This window comes from Equus przewalskii, chromosome 25 (genome assembly GCF_037783145.1).
Source record: "Equus przewalskii isolate Varuska chromosome 25, EquPr2, whole genome shotgun sequence".
Taxonomy (NCBI): domain Eukaryota; kingdom Metazoa; phylum Chordata; class Mammalia; order Perissodactyla; family Equidae; genus Equus; species Equus przewalskii.
Genome location: NC_091855.1, coordinates 37,053,147 through 37,076,834, shown reverse-complemented (window position 1 = coordinate 37,076,834; position 23,688 = coordinate 37,053,147). Strand labels below are relative to the sequence as shown.

Below are 23,688 nucleotides of genomic sequence, written 5' to 3'. Positions count from 1 at the left end.
TGTGCCCGGCCACTGAACTTTGGGGACTTATTTGTTACAGCGGCTGGCACCTCCATCACTCATGCAAGCAGACGTGTAAGTCCTGTGTGTGTGTGTGTGTGTGTGTGTGTGTGACGGGGAGAGTGGTGGGCGGTTGGCCCAGAAAGTCTGTGAAATCTAACTGAGAGGAGCCTTGAACGATGCTCCGTGGAGCTTGAATACCTGCCTGGAGATGTTTCATTTGGAAAGTTCGTCGATTAAGCAGTAGTGGGAGTTGAGAGATGGAGTTGAAGTGTGAGGATGGGGCTGGAAATTTTGTTCCCAGAGATAACTGAAGGTTGATTGCAGTTGCAGCTTAATTTTAAAAAGCTCTACACATCTCTTTTGCTCTGCAGTGGTTCAGAGGAGGCAGGCTCCAACTCACCCACAGATTAGGAATATTTTGGTGGTAAAGGAAATCTCTCTTCCTTTAATTTAGTTTCTTTCAAAGTGTTATGAATGACTTCACATCGATGAAGCCTTTTGAGCTCCTTAACTAACTGTGACGTTAGCAGTATTATTCCTTTAATGCATTCCATGCGAACTTGCTTCTCCACTGGATGAGAAGGATGGTTGCTCACCTCCCATCTCATTAACATGCATGAATATGGGTTTAATTTACAGAGATGTAATAAAGCCTGGTGGAAGTAAACTCCCCTCCCTATGTTTTTTTTGGTGAGGAAGATTGGCCCTGAGCTAACATCCATTGCCAATCTTCTTCTTTTTGCTTGAGGAAGATTGTCACTGAGCTAACACCTGTGCCAATCTTCCTCTATTTTGTATGTGGGATGCTTCACAAGCAGTGCTATGTCCATGCCTGGGATCCGAACCTGCGAACCCTAGGCTGCCGAAGCAGAGTGCATGAACTTAACCACTATGCCACCAGGCTGCCCACCCCTTTTAAGGCCATTTATATATAGTATTTTGGAAAATGCATAAAGAATGCCTGACTTTTGCAAAGAGATTTGAAAGTTAGGTAGGAAAATAATGTTAATGGCGGAGACATGCTGCAGAACACAGGACTCTATTTCTCAACTAGGAGGCCGATACCTGGGTTCTCGCTCTGGCTCTGTCCTGAACTTGCCCTTTGACCTCTGGCAAAGTTTTACTTCCCACCTTTGAAATGAGAGACGTGGCCCTAGGCCAGCATTTTCAAAAGTTTAGGTGATGCACCACTGGTGGTGTGTGAGATATTTTTAGTACACGGACAAATATTTTTAAAATTATAATAATTATATAGTTATTTAACGTTTAATAAAACAACATAACTAGCACATCAAGCCCATGAATTTGTAAGTATTCTGCATCATTTTGATTTCCCTTTAAATTAAATTAATGGGAAAATTTAAAGGGAGGCAATTTAAAGAAAAAAAGTAGATAAATAGAAGTTCTTTGTGGATGTTGCAAAAATTGCATGCTAATGACTGAAGTGGTGAAAACAGCGGAATAAGTGTTTTTTCTAGATCTGATGGTCTGTGGCTGGTTGGGCCTCTAATCCTATTGATTCCTCTCTGGGAAAATGAACCCAGATTGGACCATTTCTGTCATTATGATACAGTGCAATATTTTTAAATAGTCACTCAGATTATTCCACTCTTTGGTTCTTGGGTTGCTAACTCTCTTGTTTACCCTAAAGTGATTCATTTCTTCATGTGGTTTGTAATTTTCTGATTGCGACCTCATTTCTCTTGGGAACTGTTTCCTGTGGGAATCCTATGCACCTTGGATTGTAAATCGTCTCTACAGACTGGCCTTTGCAAGTTTCACTCGTCCTGGATTAGTTTTTATGTTAATGTGGCAGTTTCAAATGCTCCTGTTATGAGGAACATAAAGTTCAGCTTGGGTTACCAAATTCTAGAAGGTGGATGTTTTTTTCCTACCAGGGCCATGGACATGTGGCACACTCCCTTGCCGTTTTTTCTGCTAGTGGCTTTACGTAAGCGTCTCCATTCTCCCACCTCCTGACATACACCTGTGACATCTAATTCTCCTGCCTCCTGACATACACCTGTAATAGGCAATTCTCGTGTCTCCTGACAAATCCCCGAGACCTCTGCTCTTGGGATGATGGGGAGGGAGAGATGGGAGCTACAGTCGGTGAGTCACTGGTGCTGTGGAAAGTCCATTGAGATGCCTAGATTGCTCGTTCATTCATTCATTTATTCATCGCAGACATTTATTGAGTATGTGCCGTAGGCCAAGCTCTCTGCTTACCTTCTAATAGGTTCAGCATTAAAATTTTAGCTCCATTTGCTAACTGTTCATCTTGGGCAAATTACTTAGCTTCTCTGAACTTTGCTCCAGCCCAAGGGGATGAAATGGCTTAGATCGGAGTGAGGGCATCATCTTTTTAACAGGAGGAAAAGCAGAGTCTATGGATATAAGCAGGTTGGTCAATTTCATGGAGTGCCATTTTAAAGTTCTCTTCTGATTGCTTCAGCTTTGTTTTAGCAAAATAAAATGAATGCGAGGTCATCAGCTGAGAGCAAGCACGGAAGAGAGGGTGTTGGCAGTTGTAGGAGAGAGGAAGCATAGAATGATCTTCTAGGAAAGGAATGATTCAGATAAATAGAAAAAGATTGCTGGGTGGCCCAGAGAGACGGCCTGAGGGTTGGGTTAAGAGCTCAAGGATAGCCCATTTGGGTGCCTTTCCCCAGCCATGCTCAGTTGCATGGGCACCAGTGTGAGATTTTAACGAGATTTTAATATGCATTATGTCATCAATCCTTATGACAGACCTTAGAAGCTATTTCATACCCATCTCACAGATGAGTACACTGAGACCTACAGAGGTGAAATGACTTACCTAAGATCACATTTAGGAAGGAGCAGAGCCAGGGTTGGAACCCAGGACTGGCTCCAAAGCTCACACTCTTAGGCTTGTGTAGCTGTTCTCTGGACCTTTTAAGGGGGCTCTAAGTGATTTAATGATTTAATCAGCTGGACACTGCTCTGTAAAATCCAAAGCAGATAGTCAAATTCCAGATCTGATTCTGCTACAAATTCAGCAGTGTCTTCAGCCCCATCAATTCCTCCCTGGGGGCCTTGATTCTCCTCTCCAAAATGAGGGAATTGGTCTAGGGGCCCCTCTATTCCTTTCCTGCTCTTTAATTATGGGAAGTTTTTCCCCCTCTCTCTGAGAGATATGGTGGGATGAAACAGACACACTCCTGAAATCCTGCAGAACTTCGACCCTGCGCGAACAGGAGGTCCTTCTTGTTGGACGTCCACACATTGGGGTACTCGATCTTTTCCACCACAGTCTCCAAAATCTGGAGCCAGTTGAAAGTGAAGATCATTTGGAGTGGAAATCAAGCCACACCAAACAGGACAGCCCGGTCAGGGACCTGCCACCCTTCTCACCACGGAGTTTGTGAGCCCCGTCAGAGGGGGGCACTCGCTTTGTCAGCGTGCTGCCCCTGTAATTGCGATAGGCTCTTTTGTTATTAAACAGACCCAGGCGAAACAAAAGGGATACTGTTTCTTTTATGAGTAATGTGCTAACTCACCCCTGGAAAAAAAAGTTGAAGTCCAGCATAGGGACTGAGACAGCATAAGATTTATTACAAAGGTTACAGAAATTATTCCTCCTTCCCAGCACTTAAATTGTCTAATTATTCACAGCTGTTTCCAATTTTTCTCAGGTTAATTAAGGGGTGTGGGTCTTCCCCGCCTTCTAGGGATGGCCACCTGAAGCCACACGAGGCACCAGGCAGAGGAGGGTCCCTGGACCTGGACGGGGCATCCTCTGCACGGTGGCCCATCTCCGTCTGTCCAGTAGTCTCTCGCTGAGATGCAAATAAAACTTAGAAGACAAACTTCCTTTCTGCAAGTAAGGGACGCTGATGTGAATGATTACCTATAGAGGAAGCGGTCTGATTTTTCAGCCTCCTCTGGGAACCAGGGGACCTCTGATCGCCTTGGGTACTCTTGGGAGCCATGGAAGAGCATCCTTGTTGAGGTGGAGGGAACAAGTGGGTCTCTCTAGTCCCGTCCAAGCTCAACACACAGCAACAGTCAAGTTAGACCTTCCACCCATGTTCCCGCATTCCATCTACATGCTCCCCACCGCTGGTAGCCTTTATTCCCTTCCAGATCCTCCTCTGTGCCCCCCATGCACACCCCCTTTTGTCTCCTTGTCTCAGGTGTCCCATTCGGCTTTGATGTTGAGCTGGGCGAGCACAGTCATCATCTGTTCAACAAGCATTGAATGGGCACCTGCTGTGTTGTAAGCAGAGCACTGGAGTTTTAGAAAGGAATAAGATATGTCTGACTCCCTCCTGGATTGTAAGCTGTAAAGGACAGTATCTTAATCACCTTTAATTTCTCCCTGGTGCCCTGCAGAGGGGCTCTTATATAGCAGGTGCTCAATAAATACTTACTGAGTAAATCAATGCGTCAGAATACTCTAGCTGGAAGGATTTTGGTGATGTTAGCCCATCACTTTGATTAAAAAAATACTTTAAAAGCTTTTCCCTCTGAAATAAACATAACACATACTCATTTTAGAAAAAATTAGAAAATAGAGAAGAAACTAGAAATTACTTATAATGCTACCTCTAAAAACAGTTTTCATATGCGTCTTTCAAGTCCTTTTTCAAAGGATGTCATGCATACTTTTAAGTAAAACTGGGATCCTATTACTATGTTTAACTATTTGGAATTTTGTCATTATAATTTTAGATTATCAACGATCATTAAGAACACTTCCCATGTCATTAACGTCAACAAAATCATTCTTAACAAACATAACATATTCTATTATCTAGTTTTACGACAATTTCTTTTACCAGTTGTTAGACTGCTTAAAGCTGTTTTCATTTTTTTTCTTTTGCTATTGTGTATAACGCTCAACTGAACATCCAACTCTCTACAAAGAGAAAACCGAGACTCAGAGAGGGAAAGTCATTCATCCAAGGTGACCAGGCCAGTTATGAAGTTAGTGTCTCTCACCTCCAACCCCATCCTCCTATACTCATCTGTGTGATGCCAGGGCTGGGACTCTGCAAACTAATTTCTGCTTTTCCATCATTGAATGAATAAGAGGGCATATGAGAAAATGAATGTGGAAAGTTTCTCAATTGGCTGGAAAAAAATGACTTTAAATGGGCTATTTGATGGCTGAGAACTAAGTGAGCCTAGAAATATCTACTCATGACTTTGAAACAGAAGAAGAGGCTTCAGTTTTCTTCATTATGAGTTGTGAGTGGCACTTTTTTGGGTAAAATGGAACACGATATCGAAGACAACTACACAAAGATGGGCACTGGAGAGTGAGTAAAAGCAGACAGATTCTGTAAGGGAACAGACACTTGGAAGAAGGGAATGGCATAGGATGATGTTCCTGTTTATAATGGATTTTAGCCTGAAGACAGGCCACAGTGAACACCACATGAGGCAGCTGAAGTGCCAGTGGAAAACCTGCAATCTTCCTCATCTGAAGACAGGAGCACAGGGTTTGTGGCAGTCACAGCCACTGGAAAGTGAAGTGGTGGTGGTGGTGGAATTTCAGAATGAAGAGAGCTAGAGAGGGGAGCCACAATCTGTGTTTAGATTCAAATCTTTGGTGGACTAGTAAACCATGGATGTGCAGAATGGACCACAAGTAGTTCAGTCAAGGATAAAAGAACTGAAGTGAGATTTGAGCTGCTGCCCAAGAGACAGACTTGTCTGTATGAGCCTGACTATGTTAAAATTGCCTGCTGAAACAAACAGAAAATCAACATTCTTTGGAGGAATGACAAAATCCAGGGTCTCTACAACATGATAATCACAACCTTTAGGATATAGTCCAAAATTACTTGACACACAAAGAAATAGGAAAATACGACCTATTCTTAACAGAACAGATAATTAATAGAGACTGACTCAAATATGGCAGATATGGGAATTGATAGACAAGGATTTTAAGGCAGTTGTTAGAACTGTGCTCAATGATATAAAGGAAAATATGCTCTTAATTAATAAAAAGAAAGGAAACATCAGTAGAGAAACAGAAACACCACCACCACCCACCCTTGCAAAACAAAAACCAAAAAACCTCTGAGAAAAAATACAGTATCTGAAATTGTGTAGATGTTGGTTAGAGCCATGGGAATGGATGATATTGCCTTAGATAGAGGGAGAACAGAAAGTGATGGGGTCAGGACTATGGTCTTTCCCAATCCTCATAAAATATTTTAGAACTTTTCTCAGCTTCCAGTTTCTTATTTTTATGGAAATGGTAATAGCTGCCTACACTTTCTCACCTGATGACCAAGAGATCCGTTGAGATTGGTTTATATTTTCTATTTTACAGATGAGAATAGTGAGGTTTCCATAGGAGGAAAAATAGCAGCTCTCATTTACTGAGCACACCTTGTATGCCAGTTGCTGAACTGAATTTACCTTCTTGCTCATCTTGACAATAACCTTATAAAGTATGTGTGCTTCTTGCTCCATCTTACAGCTGGAGAAATGGAGGCCCAGAGAGCTCAAGCATCTTGCACAAGATCAGTGTGCCTAGGAAAGGCTGTGGCCAAGGATGGAGCTCAAATACACACCGAGCTCTGCGGTTGGGGGTTTGAATCTGACTTCACCACTAACTAGCTGTGTTGTTGTGTGTGCCTTCAGAAGAGTTAGTGAGTGTGAGAGCATGGGTTCTGGAATTAACCTGGGTTCAAATCTAGCTACACAAACTTGGCCCTCAATTGTCTCAATTATAAAATTGGAATAGCAGTAAGACCTACCTCATAGATTTGTGGTGAGGATTAAATAAGGGAAAACATGTCAGATACTTATGACGTTGCCTGGGAGGTAATAAGGGTTCATTAAATATTAGCTATTCTAGATGAGGGCAGTAGCAGAAGAGTAGCAGATGCTGTTGCTGCCCTGCCCTTATGTCCACACTCTCCCCATTTCAGTGCACACCTGCCTGATTCCCAGCTGTCAGCACACACATCTCTTTGCCCCAGGACTTTCTCCTTATGCCTGGAATCAGCCCTAGAGGCAAGTAAGGCAGGCTGGAAGTGCTGAAGAATTAGCATCTTTTGGAAGTAACCCTCAAGTAGTGACTGACGGAAGTTGGCAGATCAATACCCCAGCTCCCTCCCTCCTTATGGGGAATAACTCAGGCGTGTATTCAGCACCATCTTCCAGAGCTCCCCATAGAACTGAACTCTGCTTGTGCAGTGGTCACATGCTTGATAACCCACCCTTCATTGGCTGCTTCCCCTCATCATCTCACTTCCCTACTCCCCCCTGTTGTTTTCTAGAATCACCTCTCAAATATATCACGTGCACTTGAATTCTTGTCTCAGGTTCTGCTTCTCTGGGAAACCCAACTAAGACAAGTAGTCATCATTTTAAAGCTCCTTCTACGTGACATCAACTGTCCTGGCGCCTGAATCAAATTCTTTCATTTTCTCTTTCAAAAAAAAAAAAAGGTTGTGGGCCATTATTATCCTCACTATATTAAAATAAGAAATTGAGACTCAGAGTGGTTATAAGATGTGCCCAGTCAGCCGTGGTGGAGGATAGAGTCCATCCCAGGTCTCTCTGCACCCAAAGCCCGTGTTTCCCGACCATGGAACGCTGGAAGTTTCTTAGGAAGAGTTTGCTGTGAGAGTGAACATGTTTCAGGACAGCGGCCATCACAAAGGAGCTGTCCGCAAGGTCTGTAGGAGCTGGGGAAGAGCGTCCTGCCTGGGGGGTTTTGTGGGTTACCCTAGGGTGCCCAAAGTGTGGCCAGGACAAGGTATTTCGTTTCAGTCCTCTTCCTGGCTCTACGGTCCTTCTTCTCACAGGGTCCACCTGGTTCCACTCAGTCTGCTGTCTCTACTTTTCCCAGTTGTGGTCTAGCAAGAGAAAGGGAAGTCCAGCCCCTGCAGGAGAGACGACAAGTCCAGATTCTGTCCGGTCAAGAGCAAGACAGGATGGTGTCAGGGCAGGACAGTGGGCTGGGTGTCTAGGACACAGGTTGTAGTCCAGACTTGGGCTCCTCTTAAGCTGTAAGACCTTGAGTAGGTTTCAACCCATCTCTGAGTTTCTATTTTCTCAAATGGGAAATGAAAAGTTTTGGTCAAGTTACGTACATGAATGACCTGAGGGCTAGTAACGTAAATGGGTGAGGTGGGCCAAGTATGAGACAAAAGGGAGGGTGGAGGAGTGCAGCTCAGTGGCCTAAAGGCATTAAAAAGAAAATGCTGTACATGCTGGACAAAGCTTATTTTTCATTAGAGATGGCCCTTGGACTTCTTGTTTGAGACATTTGGGCTAACTGCCCTCGAAATCTTTTGACTTTTTGAGTTCTTCATTACATACCGTAGATGCCAGCATTTAGATGGAATCATGCCTTTGCAAATGTGTTTCCTGTAAATAAAAAGTCAATGTTTTGAACAGCTGCATGAGGAATGACCTAGAAATAGCACCCTAACAGTCCTCCGGCCACGTGGCTCCTCTGCTCAAAATCCTTTACCCATTCCACAATTTATTGAGAGCCTACTGTGAGCAGGCACTTGCTGGGTGCATCAGGGACCAAACCAAAGTGCCAGGCCTCATGGGGCCTGCCTGCTGGCGAGGGACAGAGACAAGACATGGATAAAACCCACCTCATAATGTCAGGTAGTGATGAGTACTCTGAGGAGAAAGAAGTGGGGCGAAGGCGCAGAGTGTGGGATGGATTTTTACGTATGGAGGTCGTACTGAGGAGGCGCCCTAGGGGCAGAGACTCAGAGGATGAGAAGGAGCGAGTCAAGCGACCCTCCACGGAAAGGGGGAATTGACTGCATAATGCGGCGATGCCTGACTTTGCCTTTCAGATGAAGCCCGAGTTCCTGAAATTGGTATTCCACCAGCCATGCTGGACCACGTGAAGTCTGCACCCAAATCATGCTGTTCTCTTCCCTTCTGCCACGTCTGCTCTGGCTCACGCTCGGGGAGCCGGGGGTGAGCCCCCCAAAGGCTCTGCCCCCGTAGGGTGGGGAAGGGATAGGGAAGGGGTGAACCGATCGGGGAGGCGATCGCCCTCAGCAGTTCCAGGCAGCTGGGCTGGACACAAAGCCCACATGGCGACTGAGAGGATGCACAGGTGAAAAAGACCGTGGCAGCATCAGCTTCCGTGGGACCCACCAGGACACACTGCGCATGTGTTGGCTTGTTGGCCTCATCTTCACCGTGCCTGCTTTCTATCCCCAGCGTTATATTTCTCTTCAGGGTTTCTCCAGTGGGGTGCTATGGTCAAGTTACACTGAGGAAAGCTCCATCCTGGATGTCCCCTATGGAGATTCACTGTGACCTTTAGCATGATAAATGCTCTGAGAAGTCCTGTAATAAAGAAATGTGCAGAGCTTTACGTTGAACTGGCGTTTTCCAAACTATTGGACAGCAGAAGTCTTTCTCCACTGGCCATCTATTACATTCCCTCAGGAGCCCTGCTGCGCAGCATCTGCAGGCTTACTCCCGGGGACGACCGAGAGCCAGGGTCAATGGCAGTCATCAACAGTTGAACTTTAGTTGGGGGGGGGGTGGTGATTATTTGAACCCATGTACTTTAAATTTTGACCTCTGTTAGAATCGCCACCAAAACCCCCCTGGTACACACCGAGTAGAAAGCATTATTCTTATTTTAAATAAGACCTATAACGGTATATGAAAAGAAAACATAAATGATTGAATTTGGGCTACATTCCCTTTTGATTTTTTTCTTCTGTTCTGTCATTGTCGCTGGTAAAGCCTAGCCAGTTGTCCCACTCAGTGACAGCGAGATTCCACTATGTACCTGGTGGCAGGCTCTGAAAGGCAGGTCCGAGGTCCAGGACATGATGGGGCCCCCTCCAGGAGCAGCTTAGGTGGGAAAAAGGGCGTGAATTCAAGGAAATCTTCCCAGAATGTTCCCCTGCCAGCAGTAACTGTCACTAGATTGGAACCACTTTAAAGGCAGGATCTGTGTCAACTCATCTCTGAGTCACGCAAGGCCTGGCACACAGTAGGTGTACAGTAAAGTTTTGCTGAATGAGTGATTCCCTCTCTGGCTTTCTTTTACATTATTACTTCCTTAACACTCCATTGTTCCCTCACTCCCTTGTTATGAAATATTTAGAATGGGCTACTGTGCGCCAGCCTTGGTGCTGGGGATGACCAACACGTAACCTCTTCCCCAAAGAGTGCACCGTTCAGCTCTTTCATTTTCTTTTCATGTGAGGGGTCCCCTCTAGCTCTGAATTCTTCATCTCTAAGATTCTCTAATTCTCTCATTCGAACACTCTGTTATTCTAAGATTCCATGACTCTATGACTTCTCTTCATGAGCCCTGGACATCTGCCTTTATTTTGGATACTCTCTTGGACAAGTTATCTAAATAGGAATCTTCTCAGTTCATTTATTTGTGAATGTGTACCAAGCGTCGATGAAGAGGTCACCTCTAAGAAATTTGTAGATTCAGTTCAAGGTCAATTGAAGCTAACCGTATTAAAGCAAGATCTTATCTCTCCCCATGAAATATTAGCCATTCTTTTTGTAAAAAAAGAATTAGGCCAAAATAGTTCACATAAAGAAAAAAAAAAAAGACTTCATTGCTGCATATATTTACGCACATGCTCATTTGGTGGTTTCTCCTCTTAATTATGAACAGGAGGCAAAGATCCAGGGTCATGCAGAGGGTATGTTGCGTATGGACTTGGTCACGGGCAAAGTTCACAGAAGGTAGCACCTGAGAACTGGAAGGAAGCAGAGAGACCACTGAGTCTGTCCCCCACTCACCCAAGGTCGCACAGGAGGTCGAGAGCACAGAGCACCCCCGAGCTGGTTCCCGCCTCCGGCTCCAGTGTTCTCCTTGCATCCTGACGCTGGCCAGGCAGTGGGAGGACAATCGGAGATGGAATTAGGACATGGAAGGCACAGACCCTCTGTCTCCCTGGGCGTTGGCTATCACTGAGAAGATAGCTTGGTGGCCTCTGCATGAGGATGACAGTGTCACATGGTAGAGACACTCTGGGCAGGAACTCCACTGGGTTTATAGCAAACTCTCCACCTTGTGTAGGCTTGGGCCAATCACTTCCCCTCTCTGAATCTTGATCTTTTCAACTCCAAATTAAGGATGTAGAAATCAATGATCTCAAAAGCAAATTGTAATGAATGCCCGTTTATGTTCATGGGGGCTATTTCAAATACTATGTAATCTACCTATAAACGTGAATACATTATAGACAAGGCTGAAGTCCATTTTGACCCCTCTCCCAATCCACTCCTGGTGCCTGTTCCACTTTACAGAAGAAACCATATCAGCTTGGTTTGTATCCATGCATTTATATACCCCACAGATGCTGTATAATCTCATCTCCTGTGTGTTTGCTTGTATGGTTGTCGTTGTTCTTGTTTCTCTGTTTTTACCATTCTGCACTTAGCGTTCACTCAATAGAACATGGAGAGGGTTCTGGGCATAGCCCTGAGGACGCCCAGCAGTGCCCACTTTTGTGCTCTGGGGGCCAGCTGCACACTGTACAGAAGCTCAAGCTGGGTGACTGAATGAGGAGAGACCAGAGAGACGGCATGTGGAGGAGCATTCAGGTGCCAGATGCGTCAGTGACCAGCTGGCAGAGCGACCCTTGCCGATGCCATGTGGAGCAGAAGAACCAGCCGGCCGAGCCCTGCCTGAATTCCTGACCCACAGAATTATGAGAATAATAAATCGATGTTCTTTCAAGTGCTACAATTTGGGGTAGTTTGTTACGCAATGATAGATCATTGAAACAGAAATGTTGATAATTTTGCAGGTCTTTTCCCAAGTTCTTTTTAAAAAAATTTTATTGAAGAATAATTGGGAATAATTGACAAATATAATTGTGTATATTTAAAGTATACAACCTGATGATTTGATATACATACGCATTGTGGAATGATTACCAAGATCCAGCCAATAGACACCTCCGTCACCTCACACAGGTAACTGTGTGGCGGAGGTGAAAATGCTTAAGATCGCTCAGCAACTTGCAGGAACTCAGTGCCGTATTATCAACTATAGTCACCACGTTGTACATCAGATCCTCAGAACTTCTTTTTATATCTGAAAATGTGTCCCCTTTGCCCTACCTCACCCCATTTCCCCTCCTTCTAAGATCTTACTGTGTTTTGTGCGTGGTGAGCTGGTCCTTCTGAAGCTTGACTCCCTTGTTCTCCTTGAACACGCATTTTCTCTCTCCTTTTTTAAGTGTCACTGTCTCCGAGCCATCCTTTGACATTAATGATGCTTTAGAGGAAGGATCTGAGCCCTCGCGTGTTTCAGCCACTTGTCTTGGGTGGGACGGTGGACTGGCATTTAAAACTTCCTTCTCCGAACAGCTTTATGCAGGAGTCAGGGAAGACGCTGTAAAGGGCTGGAGGGTTTCACTTTGCATCTGCCCTGTATACGTCATGTAACATTGAAACAGCACTTTCCGGATGTAAAAGTAATATATACTCTCTGGAGAAGAATTGTAAAGGCATAAAATCATAAATAAGTAAACAGATGGAGAGGTAGATAGAGACCTCTTGTCACTCTACATCTCTAGGATAGGGAATATTGTCCTTTGGCCTATTTTCCCTCTAGTCTGTTTTCTAAAGAGTGGACACACACACAAGACACACACGCACGCATCTGTTTTACACAGTTGCAGTCATTACAGAGGCACCGTTTTGTCTCTTTTTCTTCACTTTACTTTGTAAATGTTTTTCCTGTTTCATTAACAATTCTTTACAGATGTCAGTTTTCATAGCGGCCTCATGTTGGATCACCGAGCTTTGCTCAGGCGACTCTCCGGCAGGCAGGCTGCTCCCAGTGTCTCGCTCTCATGAACTCTGTAACGAACGTCCTCACGTTTTAATGCTTGCAACTCTGGCTCGGAGCAGCCCTACCCCTGGAAGTACAAGGTCAGGTGCCAGAGGGCATCTTCTGAGAGCAATTCGGAAACTGACCTCATTGATGATTCCAATTTTGATAAGAAAGAAGCTGATATGAATTGAGATTCCCAAGAGGAATTCCTTATGGCGTCTGCCCCTCCCAGGTTGAAGCTGTTTATTTTGAATTCCCAAATTCTTCCTCACCAGCACGTTATCCAGGGGTCAGGATTTTTGGGGGCCTCTGTTGATCCCTTTATACACACCTTCAGTGGGAGCTTGTTTCTATTGGCCGATGGTAAGATACCCCGTGAGTCTTAACCAGGTTATTCCACTAATCACTGTGGGTGGGTGGGCGTCCTCTCCCCGTCTCGGCCTCAGATTCCTCATCAGTACATGCTCGGCTTTGACCAGACCCGTCTCCGCCCACCCCCGGTCTGAGCACCTACCTTGTGCCAGGCACTGAACTGATGGCTTTATGTGCATTGTGTCTTTTATTTTTTAATTTTTATTATTGTTTTTTTTTTTTTTTGGTGCAGAAGATTGGCCCTGAGCTAACATCTGTGCCAGTCTTCCTCTATCTTGTATGTGGGACACCACCACAGCGCGGTTTGATGAGCGGTGCGTAGGTCTGCACCCGGGAGCCAAACCCATAACCCCATGTCACTGAAGTGGACATCTGGAGCTTAACCACTACACCACCAGGCTGGCCCCTTAATGTGCATTGTGTCTTTTAAACCACACTATTATTAACTCCTTTTATAGGTGACAAAACTGAGGCCAAGAGAGTGTAAACTGTAGCCACAGCTCCTTAGGGGCGTGTCCACTGTCCAGTGGTAAGGTCTAGTCACTGTATCCAGGGGGACATAAATGTCCATGGGATTCAGGTTCCACTCATACCTACTCATATTCACCAAGGGCCCCCTGTGTGTCATGCGCATGTAAAATGCCTTTCTCATACTTCTTCTATAAACCTCACAACAATTCCGTGAAACAGTATTATTATTCCCAGATGAGGAAGCTAACATTCAGAGCAACGAGGTGACTTGGCCAAGGCCACACAGCCGGGAAGGAACAAGAGAGAGTTTCACTGCAATTCTGCTGCTTTCAAACACAGGCCTCCTTCCTGCCGCGTTCAGGCCCGTGGGAGCCACGGACAGAACAGGTTCACGACCTCTGGCCACCGAGGCAGGGCCCATCCTCTGCTCCGGTCTCTGCCCACGTCTGAACCACATCTGGATCGACGCGGCCTCGCTCTGCACTCCCTGTGTCCCCATCGTCCCATCCTCTGGCTGCCAACTTACTTTCATTTCCGCCATATTTGAAGCTTCCTCCTGTTATTAAAAACCGCCTCTCACTCTCTGCCATTTCCTTTCCCCTCCTCTTACAAAATACAAAACCAGAAATGAACTCAACACAGGAGTCCGTAAACACGCCGGCTTGGCTCCTTCTGAGGCTCCGGGTTCCTGGACACGATCTTGAATCCTAATTAAGCCTTTAGAGAAAAGCTTGCTGCTGGCAACGGGGCTGGGGAGAAATAGTTTCCATCACGCAGTCTCTGGAATTGGAATTGGCCAGAAGGCCGTTGCTCGCCGCTCTCGGTACCTAATGGGCAGACTCTGAAATGTTATTAATCTAAGTGAACCGTGCGAGACACAGGGAGGGAGCGCGAATCGAGTTATTTGATTTGAAGAAAGGAAACCAGGCAAGAACGTCCTGTATGCGCGGCGTCCTGGATCCCCTGCAACAGGCCGTTAGATGAGAAAGACGTCTGTGGCATGTGGCGCAGATTTAATGAAACTACAAGATAAATTGGGGAGCTCAGGCCAAGGTGAAAACACAGGGCTCCCGACACACTCCGCCTGGAGCCCGGGGGCCCCGGGGACGGTGAGTGAGCACAAATGCATTCTTGACGGCAGAAGGGGAGAGCGTGTGATGTAATTACCAGGCAGCGCTGGGGCCGCCCACGCGCTCCAGGCCCGTCTGGCCTCGCAGCAGCACAGCCCTGAGCCAGGAGGGCGGCCATCTTGTTCCAAAGGAGAAGAGCCTGGCAAACGTCCGGGATCTTGTGCACCTGGAGGCTGCTCCTGGGTTCTCTGGGTGTGCCTGACTCTCCATCCCTCCACACCTCTCCCTGGCACCGTCTCAGCACCCTCCATGATTGATCTAAGCCAGTTGCAGCAACCTCACCCCCTGTGCCAGTGATTGGTCTAGATCTGGGCATGTGGCCTAATCCTGGTCAAGGACATGTGAGAGGAAGTCTGATGGGAGAGGGGTGGTTCAGAGACAGATTTTCTTTCCTGACGACAGACAAGACTGGCACGAGGAGAAAACTCTTTTGCCTCCTCCTGTCTTTCCTACGTCATAGGATATAGGGGCAGGATGTGATGCCTGGAGCTTTGGCAGTCATCTTGTGATTGTGAGGTGAGACATTCTATTTTATTTTTATGTAGAATAAGTGCTTTACAAATATTAACTAATTTAATAATAACACAGTTAATATCCAACATCCTGAGGATGGCAGAACAAAGGATAGACAGAATCTGGGTCTTGATGTCATTGTGAAGTCCTTCCAGACTTCTTGTCCAGGAAGTATTAAAGTCTGGGTATTAGGTATTCTATTTCCTGTAGCCGAAAGCCACTGTAGTAGGGGCTACCAGATGCTATCCAACATCCATTCCCACCTTATTTAGCTACAGGTCTCTGACACGCCCCAGGGCGGATTACTACTCAGAACAAAGACTATATTATCAAACCTTTTTTTTGCAGCTAGAGTGGCTACAAGACTAAGTTCTGGCCAATAAGATGTAAGTGAAAGTTTCATGTGGGACTTCTGGGAAGGCTGTTTAGAAGGAGCTGGCTCTGCTAGCAGTCTGCCTCTTTTGTCCTACTTCCTTTCATTTGCCCTGCTGCCAGGAAGGCAAATGTGAAGGCTGGAGCTCCAACAGCACCCTTGGACCATGAGGTGTCGTTGAGCATGGGAGTCACATACACAGGTGAGTGGAACAGAAAGGAGTCTGGGTTCCTGGGGACCCTGCAGACCTCCTGGACCAGTCCAGGACTGCCCACTCCTGGACTTCTTTTCTGGAAGAAAATAACTTCTTGTGTGTTTAAACCACTGTTATTTTGAGTCTTCCGTAACTGAGAGAGGAACCTAATCCTGATGCTGAACCAAAAGCTAGCCTGAGAACACTTTGCTTAAAACCTCTACAGGCTTCCCACCATCCTAAGGAGAAAGCTCTGTGTCTCGAGGCCTGTGCCACTGGCCTTTCTGGCCTCAGCTGCAACCAAAAAATTCCAGCTCATCCTTGGAGACTCAGGTCAAAGGTCAGCAGAACCTCTGAGAAGCCTCCTTGATCCCTTCTGGCAGGGGATCCCTGGCTCCGGGGTCCCCACTATCTTGCCCATACCGCTGCACTGGCAAGTTTTGCGTTGCTGTGGAACTTTCCAGATGATGATCGTTGGTCTTTTTGTCAACGTCATGGGGCCAGCCGTGCGAGCCCTGCCTCTCGTTCTCTGCAGAGGAAGCCGAGGCCCAGGGAAGGGCCAGCTGGTGGAGATCACACAGCGGGGACAGAGCTGGCGCTTCCAGCTCTGGACCTAGCCTTTCCATCCTCCATCCTCTCATTTGATTAGACGGGAGGAAGGAGGGGAGTCATTCTATCTGGCAGCTTCTCTTGGCATCACACTTGAGGAGGGAAAGGAGGATTGGAAGCCGTCAAGTTGAGCTTCTTGGACTCTGGGTAGAATTCTCTTCCTACTAGAGGACCCAGCACGGGCTGCCCCGAGGGTCACCCCAGGGTCAGTTGCTAGGGCCCTCACAGCATCGCTGGCGGGGGTCTTAGGTGCGGTGACCCCCTGCCAGGTCTGGCCCAGGGCAGAGTCTGAGACGGGCGTGGAGAGGGCCCCGAGTCGCGGCCAGGTGGGAACCAGGGCAGGGCGGGGGGAGAGCTGGGCTCAGGTTATGGCCTTTAGGAAAACCAGGGCTTGGGGTCATTCTGTCCCTCACTCAGTGGAGCTGGTGGCGGTGGGGTCAGACGACAGAGCACTGTGTGTCCAGGCTCTGCAGGACTCTTGGTTTCGAGCCTCGACTCCGTCACGGACCGGCCATGCGACAGTGGGACAATTAAGTGTGCTCCTTGTGCGTTATGTTCCCCATTTGTGCAATTAGTGAAGTCATTCCACCAAAAATAACGAAGCTCCCAGTACCGGCCAAACGCGGCCCTAGACGTGGCAGAAGACGCTGGCACACAGCAGGTGACACGACACACTTTTTCTCTATGGAGGTGTCATTCGAGAGAGAGGGTTGGGGGAACTGAGAATCGATACGTAAACAAATGCAGAGAATTGTCTGGTGAAGATAAGGCTACAGTAAAAGTAAGGCAGGTCGGGGGCTAAATCTGCGTTAACTGACGTTGGTTGGCCAAGCGCCGGTCACACTTGTATTTGCTTGTCCCCTGCCCGTCTGCCCCCGAGGGATGAGCAATCAGAACAGAGGCCAGGTGTGATTCATCTCTAGGATTGTCTAGGACAGATTTCCCAAGTGTTTTCCATAGAACCGTCTCTAGGTTATGAGCACAAAAAGGGTTTTGTGGTCAAAGTCTGGGAGGCACCAAGCTAAATAAAAGAAAAGAGATTTTTGCTGCAGGACTTCTCAGAGCCTTTACAGGCTAAGGGGCATCGTGACTCTCTGAGGTGAGCTGGGGCAGGGAGCAGCTGCCTACAGCAGGCAGCAGTTCCCAAACTAAATGTGACTAGGGAACCACTTTGGGGCAGAGCATCTTGAGGCACCAGTGTTCCAAGGAACCCACTTTGGGTGTCATCTTTGGTTTGGATGTCATCTTCCCGGGCCCTCGTCCAGGGCAAAGTTAGGCAGTGGTACCTGGGGAATGAGGGAGCGAGGTCACCTGAGGACTTGCTGAGATCCCCACCCACAGTCCAGGGGCTCTCCTTCTTTCCTGAGGTACCACTCCAGAGACGGGCTGCTCTCCAGGTCAGGAGACAGGCTGTCCCTGGACCAGCCACGGGGAGGTCACTCTAAGCTGATTGACAGGAACTTCCCCAAGATGTGGCAGCAGCTGCAATGCCCCAACTTCACAGGGTGGCTGGTAGGGGTGGAGCCAAGCGGGCTCTCAGAGTCTTCCCACTCCCCCGGTCTGTGGGGCTCCAGGCCCCTTGGACCCCACACCCCCCAAGAGAGCTCGCAGCCTTCACACCCTTCCCCTTGGTGGAGTTGTGACAGGGCTCCCTGGTCTTGGGAGCCAGCCCAGAGTCCTTCCAGGCCTTGCTGGCTCCGAGGCTAATCTTGAAGGCTGGGCCTTGGTGGCTGGGACCCAGGGTTCTGCTGAGTGATGGATGAACCCTTGTCTCTGGGAGCTGAGCATCGTACATCTGGAGCCAGAGCAGAGATTTTCCAGGCTCCTGGGTGCCTCTGGGGCCACCCTGAGCTGAGCCCTGGGGGCCAGGGAGAGGCCTCTGGGTGGAGGAGCCAGCCTTGGATCTCTGGGACGCCGTGATGGGGTCTCTGGCTGCGCAAGGCCAGGAATGGGACCAAGGTTCAGGACCCCTGGGAGGAGGGGCTCCTGCAGCTCCCCTGGGCTGGAGGAGGCTCCTGAGAGGCCCCTGCTGGGGCTGATCCTACCTCAGGCAGTATCTTGAGCATCACTCAGGGCCCAGTGGAGCCCCTGGCCTCAGCTTTGGGGCTCTGGGGGAAAGGCCCCCTATAGATGTGAGGGTTCTGGGTCTCACTTGTCCCTGAGGCTCTGAGGAATGAGCAGGTTCCGCTGAGAGAGGCTTTAGGCTCGGGGAGAGACAGGGCCACCTGGGCAGGTGTATGGAGCTGAAGGCTTCTTCTGGCTTTCCTCTGAGCACAGGAAGACCTACTCCCAGCCTCCCTTGCAGTTCGACTGGAACGAATGGAACAAAGAGGAAGTCACGCACTACTTCTCAGCCCGCCTCAGAAACATCCTGCCTGCCCTCAGCCCTCCTGCCCCCTTCTACTGCAACCTAGGAGGGTGCATGCTGAGTCCCCCGTTTGAGCACAGCCGCCCAGGAGGCCGCCCAGCCCCACGAGACTGTGATGTGTGCAGGGAACAAGGCTTTAGCGCATCAGGCCCCTGGGACATGGTGTTTACTCCTCACACCATGCAGAGGTGCTGTCCTCCTTGTCCCAGCGAGGCCCGTCTCAGGGGGTGTCCAGGGTGACAGGGAGTCACCGAGGTAGCGTGGCTGGGGCTTGGGACTCATTCTATTCACTGACCTCGGGGAGAGCAGCACACGACCCAGGAGAAGCCGTGTGGCTTTGAGGTTTGACGGCCCAGCTTTGGTGCAAACTGGCTCTCTCTTGCTCTGTGTGCCATTCATGGGCAAGTTACCCACCCTCTCTGAGCCTGTTTCCTCTCCCCTGAGGGGAGCACAGTGACCCCAGGTCTTAGCACCACTGTAGAAGGAAAGGAGACTGAACAAATCAGGAAGCCTTGTGCCTCACGTGTCATAGGTGCCCGGTAGAAGTAACCCTCTTCCCCCCGATCAGGTAACGCTTTAAGAAGGCTTACCATTCCTTCCTTTGTCCCTGCAACAATATTTATGAAGCACCTACTATGTGCCAGATTCTGCCCCCAGCTCAGACGATACCACGGGGAGCACGATGGACAGAATTCTCTCCTTCATGAAGCTGGCATTCTGTTGGGAAAAGACAGATGATCAAGGACACCTGTGAGTCCCAGGCACGCGGTGTGTGCATGTGCACGTGCGTATGTGTATTTGTGTGCAGAGGCGTGTGTGTACACACACGTGGGGGGCACAGTCCCTGGAGGACCAGCACAAGGATTTCCACGTCCTCTAGCTCTGAGATCCCTCTCGCTTTCTGAGCCCCAAGGAGAGAGGAGTCGGGGCCGGAAGATGCAGGAGAGATTCTGTGGGACAGCAGCACCAGCACCACTCAACGGGGCCTGGGTGACAAATGCAGCCGCAGGTCGGGGCAAGGAGCCTTTTCACGTGCTCTGCGTGAGCCCCAGGGGCACCTGGAGACTCCAGTGGCTCGTGGAGGGCAGAAGCTGCCCAAGCCCCCACTGCTTCCGTGTGATGTTTTGATGAACTAGGTGTCAGTGAAACCGAAACATGACAATCTCTCCAGGAGCGCCTGCTGTTCCGAGAGGGAGAGGAAGGGCTCTGCAGAGTGTGTTCTGGGCTCTGCCCAAACTGGCATGGTTGGAAGACATGTCTTTCTTCCCCTACTCTTTTTTTTGGACCCCAAACACCAAGTGCGTGTAACCTTGGGAGACACAGCAGCTCCATTAAGAGGAATGGAATATCCACAGCGGAGTCACCCCAGCCCCCGTTGGCCACAGAAGGAAACGTCCGTCTCTCAAGAACCAGGCGTATTCTGACTTCAGATCTGACAGTTCCTGCAAATGAAGCTGAAACATGCAATCGTGGGGGGCGGGTTCCAAGCACTTCTGTCAGTGCAGAAACAGTGTAGCGTGATGGGCAGGCCATGAGCCCTGCCAGCCCAGGACTTTTGTCATGTCCCTCAGCATATTCCCAGCTGCCCATACCATGAGTGGCACAAATCAGGAGCTCAAAGGATGCTCCAATCAATGAACGAATGAGTGAATCTGTTTTCTTGCTCATAACAACCCACGAAGTAGGTACAAATATCCCAATTTTCCAGTTGAAGAAACCAAGCTCAGTGAAATTGCATAACTTGCCCAAATTGACACAGCAAGATGATAGAAGAGCTGGGGTTCGAATCCTGGCCTGACCCCAGAGGCGGTGTTTTTTTTCATGATGCTGTGTGTCGCAGGGGATTCAGAGAAGCGAAAAGCCTTTCCTGCTTCGGGGAGCTTGAGATTCCATGGATCCCTAAGACCCGGCCGTGGAACGTGGTGTTCGCTTGCTCGCTGGTGCTAGCGTCAGAGCAGCTAACATCCATCGGACACCTACTGCGTGCAAGCACTGTGCTTGGTCCTTATCTCATTTAGTCTTCACATGGCCCTGTGGGGTTGGTCCTGTTAGCGTCCCTCAGCCGTTTGTTAGATAAGGAACCGAAACTCAAGAGGTCCAATGACTAACCACAGGAATAGCTGGTGAGCTGGAGTCAGGACAGGAATCCAGGTCACCCCGCTCAAGCACCCCTCGCCTTAGCCAGAGACTGTGAAGGAAGTGCAGCAGGGTGATAAGAGAAGGCCAGGTCAAGTTCACCTGGCCAGCAAGAGGGCCCCTGGAGGACATGGTTATCAGCAGGGTCTTGAAGACTGAGATGTGGGGCTGGGGGGGGGGGAGGTACACAGGATGACAATGGGCAGCAGTGGATTTTGGGGTCCTGTGGAGTCACGGGCTTTGAGGAGAGCCCAAGGGAGGAGCCCCAGCCTCACTCTCCTGAAGGGACAAGTACCTGCGATTAATCCTTCTACTTGGATTAATTTCCTTTCTGCTATGAAAAAAGGATAAGTGTGCCAAGGAGCGTGTTGGCTTGCTCATCTCAGATGGTCTAAACATTTTCACATTCAGAGGCAGCTCTCGCGTGTACACCAGCAGCCAGGCAGCAGGTCCTGCTCCCCTAATTCCCAGACCCCAGAAGCTATGCGGTCTTGGGCCATGTCCCCCTCCTTTCTAAGCCATTGACCCCTTGCCTGCAAAATGCAAGATCCACATGCGTACCTGCAAGGGTTATTGGGTCGGTGAAATGAGAGCAAATTGACTGGATTCCCGTCTCTTCCCCAAACAGCACAAGAACAGCAAAAAGCACACTGTAGATGCTGAAGTCAGATTGCTTGGGACTTACTGGCCCTCCACCCTTGGGCTAGATGCCAACCTCCCTCGGTCTCCCCATCTGTCACATGGGGCCAGCAGGAGACTCTCTCAGGGGTTATGGTGAAGACCTAGCAGATAGTGTCTGCAGAGTGGTTAACAGAGTGCCCGACGCACAGAAGGAAGCAAGGAACGTGCGCTGGTCCCGTTCTCAGCCACATTATCAGTATCAGGAGTTGTAATGAAATATTTCACAGCGTGAAATGCCAGACTCTCCGATGGCCCTCTGTTGTTGCACTTGCTATTTGCTTTGCACAGAATGCCCCTGCCCTTAAATCCACTCAAGTCTCTGCTAACGTCATTTACCTGGACTCCTCACCAAGAACCCCCGACTGACATGTGTCCCCACAGCCCGTGTCCCCATCTCTGTCTTAGCACAGGCTGCATCTGTCGTCTCTGAGAGCCCCCATCTTCTCTAAGACCGTGGCATCCAGATGGCAGGGACAGTGTCTGAGCACCCTGGACCCCAGAGCCTGGCATGGTGTGTGTGCTCAGTCACCCTGTGACATCAAATATGCAACGTGCTTTCCTCAGTGCCATCTCATCACATCCCCCAACAACCTGTCATCTTCCTTGTCAATAAGATATGGTGAATAAAGCATGTTCTAATTGGCTTTTTTTTTTTTTTGAAAAAGTAATTGAAATGAGTTGAACAGATTTTGCATTGAAAATGATTGGAAAACATATTATTTTGTTCGTGCAGATAACCGAATATGAAAGAGACCGTGAAAAGGTGTGACCTGCTGTGGCAGTTCAGCCCATTCCTTATTTGATGGCCTCAAGGCTTGAAATATTTTTGAGTGCATTGCCTTCTGGGGGAAAATGGGTCTTAACATGCTGGACAACTTTTTCCGTAAGATGATCCCCATTTTATAGATAAGGCTGTTGAGGTTTGGAGAAGTTAGGGGACTTGCCACCCCCTGGTGAGTGATGACAGTCCCGGATGTCTGCCTGAGTTCACACTCTGAGCTGCTTGGCCTGCCATGTCTGCTCTTAACGAGGCTGGATCAGCCCCTCTGTGTAGACCCGCGGAGGGGGCCGTCTGCGCAGGCAGCCGGGGCTGGGAGCTGGCTCTCCGGCAGGGAAGTTACCAGAATTGCTCCCATTTTCATCTTGATCTGGCACATCTCCCTAGGGAACTAGTCTCACTCATCTCAGGACCATCGCTGCAGGCCAAGTGTTTCCAGAAAAATCCACAGACGTGCCGTGGACCCTTCCCAGAGGTTTCTGAAGTCACTAGAGCTCGGCATTTCCAAGAGGGTCTGATAAGGCGCAGGGGCGGGCAGGGGCAAGTTTCCCAGCCTCAGGAATATTTAAACCTGGTGGAGCTCTTTCTGTGGGATCCCCTGTGGGCCCTGGAAGCGTTGGAGGACGTCCCTGCTCCACCTCCTCTGGCCGTTGGCCCCGACTGTGCCTGCCGCGGATGGACGGAGACTCGGTTTTCCCGGCCCCTCCCCCGCCCCAGCGCCCCCTCAGCAGCACTTGGAGACACCTGCAGTGCATAAGCAGCCGCTCCCACCCGACCTGACAAGCCTTCTGCCTGGCGTCACTGCCCTTCTCGAGACACCTTCGGACATTCGTCTGGAGGAAGCGCCTCCCTGTCACAGCCCCGTTTCCTCGCGCTCAAGCCAGGATCGGATGCTAAATCTCGGGTTGACGTGACACTGTTTATAATACTTCGCAGTGACTCCCAGGGTTATCCGGTGCTCACCAAGCCCCCCTCGTGCCTTTCATTTCAGCTCTGAAATATGCACTGGGAGCAGGGGGCAAAGAGCTGGGAGAGGAATCCTGATGTGGCCCTCCAAATGCACAGCCAGCCAAGGTTTGAGGTGTCAAAGGGACAGTGGGCTCAGGTTCCCACCACCAACCCCCACCCCCTCTCATGGCCAGAGCCGTCGGGAGTGAGGAGGACAGGAGGGCTCAGAAAGAGCTGAGGAGTGCGGTCACCCAGCATGCAGCCTCCTGGAGGAGTGGGCAGCCCAGAGGGAAAGGGGGGGCAACCTGAAGACC

The 23,688-nt window shown here is 48.9% G+C and overlaps 1 long non-coding RNA gene across 1 annotated transcript; it reads left to right on the top strand.

Annotated features, from left to right (window-relative positions):
- The first annotated feature begins 14,848 nt into the window (after positions 1-14,848).
- Positions 14,849-21,975, top strand: LOC139079227 (uncharacterized). Its single transcript, XR_011532638.1, has 4 exons — positions 14,849-15,291; positions 15,637-15,674; positions 15,784-15,863; positions 16,081-21,975. It is a non-coding gene; the product is annotated as an uncharacterized lncRNA (long non-coding RNA).
- Positions 21,976-23,688: the final 1,713 nt, after the last annotated feature.